This window comes from Falco peregrinus, chromosome 1 (assembly GCF_023634155.1).
Source record: "Falco peregrinus isolate bFalPer1 chromosome 1, bFalPer1.pri, whole genome shotgun sequence".
In the NCBI taxonomy this organism is placed as follows: Eukaryota; Metazoa; Chordata; class Aves; order Falconiformes; family Falconidae; genus Falco; species Falco peregrinus.
Window position 1 is genome coordinate 50,986,807 of NC_073721.1, and position 9,900 is coordinate 50,996,706.

Sequence of the window (9,900 nt, forward strand, 5' to 3'; positions counted from 1 at the left end):
ACACAACCCTCTAGCATGGAGGATGCAAAGATGCTCACCTCCGCGTGCAGCAACCAGAGCAGGCAGCAAAAGCTGGGCAGGGAGAGCATGAACCCCGTGCGAAGGAGGCAAAGCACAGCGGTGCCCGGGGAGCACATGCCATGCGGGCACTGCGTTTCCCAGGGCCGGCGCAGCTGTGGGGCAGCCGCTCCCAGCGCGGGGACACCCTGAGCCCTGCAGCTCGTGGGGGGTGGTGGTGGTGGTGGTGGTGCTCGGCTGCTTCATAGAATAGTTTGTGTTGGAAGGGCTTTTCGAGGTCACCTAGTCCAACCTCCCCTGCAGTGAGCAGGGACATATCCAACTATCCTCAAGAATAACATCCAGGCAGTGATTAAGTGCTGGTGGGACTCAGAGGGTGCGGGCATGCCTCCCAAGCTGCAGCAGAGCTCAGCAGCCCTGTCTGCTACCCACAGGGAGCAGCTGGGAGCCAACTGCCTTTCTTGAAACAGAGATTCTTCTGTGTTATGTCCTGTGGCCTCTCCTCTGCGTGTTTTGCAGGGGGGTGGGCTGCCTTTCCAGGAAGGGAGAAGCTGCCCTGAGTGCACGCACCAGCCAGGGCAGGGTCCTGGAGCCCATGTGGGTGGCAGAGGGGAAAGGCCCCAAAAAATTACTTTTCATCATGTTAGTGAGAGCCAAGAAATTGCCGGTGAGCTTGTTGGTGCCTGCAGGTGCGTGTGGGTGCTGCCAGCTCCCGACACCACTGCCAGGGGACTCCTGTGCCAAGGGATAATGAGAGCCGTGCCGGAGCGCGGGTGCAGCCAGCCTCGCTGGCTTCAATAGCGGCATCATGTGCCGAGGATGCTGGCTGAGCCCTGGCTGCCTTCTGCCTTCCGCGCTGCTCACCCAGAAGGTTTTGCGTTGCAGGTTACAGCTGGCAGCACCTCTGCGCTGCCAGGAGCCGAGAGGTTTAGTCCTGTGCCAGGAAAGGGACCTCATGTGCTGAGTTACAGGGAGGAGAAAAGCCACAAGAGGGGATCATTGCAACCAACTGCTCCCTTGCACGGAGCACGGCACAGCCGCAAGCACAGAGCGAAGCCAGCTCTGGCAGCAAGGTGTGAGGAGTCAAGCCCTGTGCAGGGACACTGTCCCCTTTGCTGCTGCCTGCCTCCCTCCCTCCCCAGCTCATGGGTGCTCGAGGGGCACCGCAGCACCAGGGGGGCACCACGGCGTGCTGTGGGCATGGCGTCACCTGCAGCACGGCCTCAGTTCCCAAAAGAACGGGCGGACACTACAGCTCCCCGTGCAAGTAGGCAGGTGCCACTTGCTGTCTGCACCGTCCCACAGGGCCACAAGCCACCGTGCTTGCACCAAGGGCACCCCAGGGCTTTCCACACTCTGCTCAGCACCATTGGGTGCGGCAGGGGTGCTGAAGCCAGGGCAGCCCTGCCCGCAGCATCACACCCCCAGGCGCTGCTGTGCCACGGCAAGAGCCCATGTCACCACCGGGCACCCCGAAGGGACACGTGGTGGCTGCTGCCCTGGCCCCGAGCTAGCAGTAGGCACCCTCACAGCCCCATGCGTGCAGGGTCTGCCGGGGGCTCAGAGCAGCCCTGCCCTGGCCCCGTGCCGCCAGGATTTAAGACCCACCAGTTTCCTCTGCCCTTTCCACTGAACCAACCCGCAGAAAGTTTTATAAACTTGAGGAAATGCGAGTCAAAGCAGAAGGAGCCCAAAGCTGAGCCAAAGCGTGACCTCAGCAACCTCCCCTCTTTGTCCAGCCAGGGACCTCGTTATTATCTGTCAGCATGTGCTGAGCCTCCTCCTGCGGGGGATGCACCAGGCCCTTCCGGAGGCACCGCAGCCCGCACTCCTCTGGTGACCGTGTTATCTCTGCCATTTCCAGCTCCGCTTCCCTCCACCGGCGGCGGGGGTGATGCCCTCCCCAGGCTGGCAGCCCCGGGGAAGCAGCGCCCCAGCCCACGCCTGCGTGGACCCCTCCAGGAGCAGATTCATCCCACCCATCTGTGGGGTTTGGGTTGCCAAACGTGGGAGCCACGTCCTCCATGGGGCAATGAGACAGAGCTCTTCCCATGCTCCGTGGGGCTGTAGCAGGGATGAGGGTTTGATGGTGCAGCTCAAGCACTGCTGCAGGTCACAGCTGAGCATAAGGCTCAGCTCTGCCAACTAACACCATCCCATGGATACTACTCCCATCCCATCCCATCCCATCCCATCCCATCCCATCCCTGCTCCAGGCCTGATGGAAGGGAAGCAGAGCCTGACAGAACAGGGGCCACGAGAAGATGGGCATAGTTTGCTGTCTGAAGCATTAACCTGCCTGTCTGACACAAGGGCAGTGACAGGCAGGGAGGGTTTGGTGCAAAGGAAGGAAGTGGAAGAATTAAATCCGCAGAACTTCCCTGCTTTTGTTCTCTCTCCCGCCCCCACTCTTCTCCTTGGCCGCTCACTCTTCTCGCTGGATATGTATGGCTTGATACTACCCAAGCAAGCTGGAAATGGGGTATATCAGCTGAAAGCAATTTACTTTGAAATCCAGCTGCCAGATTTTCCTTCATTTGTTTACTTTTAAATGCTTTTTTAAAAGCCAAAGTACACAAGGCAGCCAAATTGCTGACATGTGTGCTGGGCCGGTACCCCGCAAATGCCGCATTCTTTCATGTCCTCCTGGGCTCAAATCCACTCATGTTTATTTAAAATACGTAGAACACTTCAGCACTATTAAGAACCATGTTTTATTGTAAATGGAAAAAGATTTCCTCACAGGCCAGGGGGAGAGGAAAAGAATCACTTCAATTCAGTTTTGTTCCGACAGCACTTTCCCTGCCACACCAGGGCCCAGCCACCCACATCCCGCCAACGAGCTCGGCCCGGGGCCAGCACCCAGTAGCTCTGGTTGCTCCTCGGGAGCTGCTCTTACTCTGGAAATGTTGGAGACAGGTGGACACGGGGCTCCAGCAGCACTTGCAGCGCTTGGCCTTTCTCCCCCATAGATCCATGGGGCAGTTGGCCTGCGATGGCTGAAAGAAACCCCAGGGGGGGGTTTGAAGTCACCGAGGTTCTCCACGGCTTCAGAGTCTCGGGGGTGTCAAGCTGCCACCTCCTCCCACCAGCTTTCAACTTAGCTCAGATGCTCCCCTTGCATCACTTCCCCATGGCTATACATCCACCCCTCACAGCTTCTATTTGGTACACAGCATTTCACAGCTACAAACCGTGGATGCTAAAGCTATAGGTGTGATACCAACCTGTGTGACCCCAGCTACAGCTCCAGGGCAGCCCTTGCAAATTAACAAGACGGGAGATGGGATGGCAGTGCACGGGAGGCAGCTACAGGTCAGCAGGAACACTGAGATGTAACAGACTTGTATGCAGCAGAGAATAAGACACTTCAGACTCACTACAGACGACACGCAACGACACATCCTCTCAAAACCAGGATAAAGATGCTGGAATGGATGGCAAATAAATACCAGCTAAAGGACAATAACAGCTAAACAGGACTACATATGGAAGTAGATATTCAAATTCAGACTTTTTAAGTGCATTGTTAATATGGGTATTTTGGGAGAGAACAAGGGTGGAAGGGGCATTTCCAGCTGATGCTGCCTTTCGTCAGACTACCCCTCTGCGGCTGACACAAGCTGAACTCCACAGGGTAACATAAGGATGCGCATCAGAAAGTGAAAATGTCAACAAACAGCAAATAAATCCTGCAAGCTATTGTCGCTGCTCAAGCTGAAAGAAACACAGAAAGGCAACATACAGAGAAAGGAACAAGGAAGTGACTTATATTTTTAATCAAATTATCTGCTACCAGCAACACAGAGATGGACAGTGGCTTTGTGCAAATGTGTTACCGTGCCTTTGACCAACCTCCTTCCTAAAGGAATGGCCACTGATATAGCCAGAATTGCTGGGGTTTTTCCTAGCAAAAAGTACAAGAAAGCAGAAACCTCCACTTATTAACTGTTAATCATTTGGAGTGCAGCATCCTCATAGTTTTATTGTAATTAGACAGACTAGTAAATCTTCAAAAGGATTCCTCCAGTGGAGTCCCATACTCGGATTATGTCATGCCCTGAACACAACATCTCACAACTGGTTTCACTCATGAAGAAACAAAGGCTCCAAGCAAGTGATGATGGGGAGCAGAGCGGGGTTTGCAAGCACAAGCACTGTGTACTGCTGCTACATGTGTTTTGGGGCCTTTCACTCCTATAAGCACCTCCCTTGCTCCTTGCATACGTTTCAATATGTTGCACTGCCACCGCTGCAAAGAACGGCTCAGGGCTGAAAGCAGGGTGTTGCCCTCACGATCTCTGAAAGTTGCAGGAGACCCCTGTGGTGGTCAGAATTGGGAATCACAGGATCACGGAATCATTTAGGTTAGAAAAGACCTTTAAGATCATCAAGTCCAACTGTTAACCCAGCACTGCCAAGCCCACCACTAAACCATGTCCCCAGGCGCTGCATCTATGCGGTTTTTAAACACCTCCAGGGATGGTGACTGCACCACCTCCCTGGGCAGCCTGTGCCAACGCTTGACAGCTCTTTCAGTGAAGAAATTTTTCCTAATACCCAAACTAAACCTCCCCTTTCAAGACTGCTCAGAAACACTTGTCATCTTCCATCCTTCAGACAGTAAGATCTCCAACTGCCCTCCCGATGACAGGGCTGCCTGCCTGCCGGCGTGCTTACGGAAGGCAGAACGGGCAGAGCCTGTAGAGGAAAGTGCTGGTGGGACTCCTCTGCCCACTGCACCCCCTCGCCATGCGTGGCTCCCACTGCTTGCTCTGGGGAAGGAGAACAGCGCTGGGCTGTGGCTCCCCTTGAGCGATGGGTCTGTGCCCACCACGGCCACGCAGAGCTTCCCCTAAGCCTCCTCCTAAGGCACTCCACAAGGACAAAGATGAATAAACAAGCAGGGAGTGCTCTGTTGGGTGGAACCACCCCACTGCACAGAGGAGCCAGGGCAGTGAGGGAAGTGACATGCCCCAAGGCCACACAATAAGATAGTGACAGGCAGGAAAGGGAAGCCAGGTTGCCTGTCCCCTAGTGCAGGGCTCTACCCTCTGGTCCCTGCTACTCCCGCGTACTGCTCCACTCTTTCCCCTCTGCAACGTGCTGGTGTAAAAGACAGAAAACAAACACATGAAAGCCTGTAAAAATAAAGAGCCAAATAACTGATAGTAAAGACTCCAGCAGCTGTAGGGAGCCAAAAGCTTCTTGGAGGGGGTTGGATGGAAGCTGAGTTTCCCTCCCTGCTTGTATTGTATTTCTTTCCTCTGCCAAAATGTGCTTCCTGAGCCTTGGGCAGAGCTCTCTGCTGCTGACCCTCACCTTCCTCTGTTTAGCCTGGAGCGCAGGCTTGCCACGAGCGCCTGAGGCCGCGCCTGGGGACAGGCAGAGCCTCCCGCTGCGTGCACATGGCCAGGGTCAGCCCTGCTGTCACCCGCTTCCTGAAAACGAAAGCCAAGTCGGGCCACACCTGACCGCGTCCCACAGGAGCAGCTGGGCAGACCTCAGACGCAGCAGTCTGGAGGGAGCTGTGGGCTGGGGACAGGAGGGCTGGCAGGGGGTGAGAGAGTCACAACTGATGTGACTCACGTTTAAGGGCTCCATCCAGTCCTTTTCTCCCAGGCAACGATGGGTCAGGTTCCACTCTCCATGCAGCTGTAAACGGGCAGCAGTGAGAACAAAGCAGAGGTCAGACGGTGCTCTAACCAAGGGGCAATTCTGACTCCATTAAAATTCTCGCTCCCGTTTGATGGAAGCAGAAGGCTGTGCTGCTCCTTACAAAGAGCAGAACCACCCTCAGGGTGACTCATAGCCCTTAACAGAACTGCCATGCTGATTTTACAAATATTAGAGCAATACCTCAGAGTCACTGTTTTGTACGGTTTAACCTATCAACTCGGGAGCAGACCCATAGCTCTTTTACAAAGCTCCCCTTCCCTGTATTTCCTTTCTTGGTGCCAGAACTGGAGCCAAAGCCAAGCTTAACAAAGCAACAGGCATGGCTGTTCTTCCCAGCCCTCATTTCCCCTGGTGAGAAGGGAGAAATTAATTTAAACCCTATCAAAACAGCAAAAGCTGTTCGCCATTTTGTGCTGCAGAACACAGCGTGAATGAAACACTCACTTGAACCATCTGCATTTGCCAGCCCAGCCAAGAGCACAGGAACACGCAGGTTGGAATCCTTTTGTTCAGGCATCTGCAACAGACAAACGTGATCTAAGCTATTTCACAGGCAGCGAGGGCAGGAGCGATGGCGAGATGGTTGGGATGTCAGCAAGATATAAGAGCTTTTACCTTATGAAATGCTCTCATTTCTTTTCTTGGGGCCCTTATTCCTGGATCCAGACAGGTACAGCAAAGCTCTTCATGTCCCAGCAGCTTCTGCTTCTGTCCCAGCCCTGTGACAGCCTGGTGCAGCTCTCAACCAGCCAGGCAGACTCGGAGCGCACAGGCAATGCAGCTCTCCTCCTTGCCTGCTCTTGCTGCATTGCTCTCACATCACACGCAAGAGGAACCTGCACCCATGCATGCATTAGGCTTACAAAAGCTTTTGCAGCATGTGTAAGTGAGTGGAGAAACCAAAACTGGGAATAACCCCTGCACCGCCAAGTGAGCTGTGCTGCTGACCTGCCTCTGGGGTCTGGGAGCCACCCCCCTTTCCACATCTGCTTCTGCTTGCAGGCCGATTTACTGCTTTAATATCCAAAATAACACTACAGACTTTTTGCTTCTGGTTTGCTGTTCTGTATTTTCTCAGATCATCTCCCTTTGCCAAAATACTATTTGTACACACTCAACTGTGAAGAAGGTGACTTAGATTCAGATTAAGTCCCCACCCAGCTCAAAGGGCTCACACGAAAAACCATAACCATAAAATTATTAACAGAAGCCCAGGGTTGCATTATTAAGACCATTTGGTAAGGCCACATCTATTCCTAATAAAGAGAAATAATGTGCTTTTACATGAAGTTAAATATTGCAGTTAACCTGCCTCCCATGTTTGCCTGTCACACACTGCTGGCACTGGTCCCACAGGTTCGGAACCATCCTGTTCTCCTCAGCACCAGGGACACCCTTTCTGCAGAGAAGCAAATACAATCCGCATCGGGATTTCCCAACCACCTCCCATCTCCTTTGGCTCTACGTTAACTTCCTCAAGCCACAGCAAACATGATTGAGGTGATCGGAACATTTTCAAACCATTTTTCTTCCTCTTCCCACTTCAAACTCAATTCAAGAGCTGTAGCAAAAATCAAGTTGAGACAATTTTCAAGTGAATTTCGTAGCAAAGACAAAAGACCTAATCAGGTTTCTATTACCAATACTGAAGTAGCCTTTGGACTTTCATGATGCCAGTATCTTCACACAGCTGCCCAAAATCAGCTTAATGCAGCCACAAGAGGGAGTCTTAAATCTCCTATTAATACCCAAATGGATTCTAGTTTCAAAACTCTTCCAGTACAAGAGTACACAGCAAGCTTTCAAAAGGATTTTACAAAGTTATCCTGAGCTCCAAATTTCTTCTCTAGTTTTATAGGAGTACCCTTGCTCTGAAGGCGAAGGTTCTTTAAAATTATGAAACCTTGGTATAAAATGCAGGTTTTTCTTCTCTTACGAATCAGGGTGGGGAAAATTATCTTATTTATCCATTCTAGAACTACATTGCAATTGAAGGCAGAGGAAGAGGAGTACATGAATGGGTTTTGCCCTAGCCAATCTCAACTTACAAATGCTCAAAAGTCTAGTTCCACCTGAACTGACTCCTAGAAGTGTATTTTATAGCAAGGATGATAATATGTATAACATGACATGCAACAGAATTACAAAACTAACAAGATTACTAAATAAAACCAATTACTTCCTGCCACTTCCTCAGATCTGGTGGCTGTGAGCAGCGAGAGCTGCTGGTGGCCTCCTGGCCTTTCTGGCTAACAGTACACCTCCAACCCTTTTGCCTTGGGAGTTAAACAAAATCATTTGAGACCAGGGCATGTCAAACTGCCAGATGTCTTGCACAGGGACTTTCCCTTGAGAAGGATGCTGTTGTACTAGTACCACACAATTCTGCTACACCAGAAATGCACACTCTCGCCTTACTGAGATGAGAAATTACACTAGGTTGTTACTCTCCCCATCCATAATCTGAAAGGGCATAATCTGAGGGCAGGGTCTGCCTAATCTAACCCCATTGGTGTGGCAAGCTACGACACTGGCTTTAGATTTTGTTAGTTTGACATACGCGATTAGAAGCTCTGGCAGAGCTAAGAGCCTACAACATTACAAATAACACTTCTCACATCGCCAGTAAAATATCTATGTTGAATCTGTATGCGTCTGCTCTTCATTTGCCAAAAAAATGTCAAGACATATTCCTCAAAAATACTTTCATGGTCTTTACTCAATCTTGACATTCACTTTCTAAAGTTTCCCAGAAAACATTACAGCTCCGAAGGGGGCACTATGTTCAAGTAAAGCCACGCAACCATTTTGAACAGAAATGGCTCCACACAGGCACTGCCCAAAGTGCCAAGAAACAGACCCCTGGCAGCACTCTTTTGCAGAGATTCAGCTAAGAGGTAAAGACAAGCAGCAATTACCTCAGAGAGGTTAAGGAAATAAGTGCTCACAGTACAGCTCAATTCTACTTGACGTCATCACTTCATTGTCCCCCTCTGCTGTTCTCTTTTGTACATTCACCTGCCCACTCCCGCTTGAAACCGAATCTAGGAAATCTAGGCAAGCAGACAGTTAATTCTTACTTTTAAATGTGGCAAGTGTATCATTACTGGATCAACCACCTCTGACCCAAGAGGTAGGAGATGAACAGATGAACAATCTTAAACCTTTGAGGCTGCAGCATAAATCACTATTCTTTTTGCCTACAGTATTAGCCAACTTAAGGGTGGGGTTCATAAAAGACTGCTTAAGAAAAATTGCACCCCGATTTATGCATGTCATTCTTTTCAGAAAAAAATTAATAGGGAAAATACTCTTTAATTATGATTAGGGGCTGACTACTGGAATGCCCGTGCCTGTTTATTCAAAAGCAGATGTTCAGCAGTGCAGTGGTTTCATACATTGTGCTGACAATAGTTATTAGCAAAACATGGTAAGTAATATCTAAAAAGTGTTTCTGCAAGGTTGCCTAACTATTGGAGTGGTTCAGCAACAAAAGATCAGACGTGACACGTGCTAACGTCCCAGAACAATTTATCCTTTGCTTGGCCAAACCTCATTTCACTCACTCAGCTGAATGTAATTAGACCTCAAGCTTGTCCTAATTTCAGTCTCTGCAGAAAAGGGGTTATCCTTCAGCAGTACGTGGCTGCTCCAAAATGCTGGCAGTGATCTGCAAGGAGAAACTGCAAAGGTGCACACCATCTCACAAATCCAGACAAGGATCTGCTAATACAGTATGATATGTACATTAAAACACAAACACGTATGCCATAGCACCTGCCCCGAGCTTCAGTCAACACACCCAAGCAGAAAGTATCAAGAGCCCACAAGCCACACAGTGCATGAGCTATTTTTAGATAAACGTTACACAATTTTCCCTCTGGCTCTGTGGATCAGAAACATACACTGCAGCTACAGACCCATTACATTTTAATCCTACCCCAAACAAGGAGATGGTGACTCTTCACATCCTAGTAACAGTCAGCTACTCAAGGAGAAAAGCACTATTCGTCTTTGCTTTGGTTCACACTACACAACCTGGCCCTGTAACATGCTGAACTACACGTGGCTTTGTGAAAAAAAAAGTCCATGTAATGTTTTCTGACTTTTGTAATAAGGTTCTTGCTATTGGGTAGAAGTGGACAAAAGAGCAGATCTACTTCCTAAGAAACACAGCACTTTTATTATGGAAAAGATAAAGAA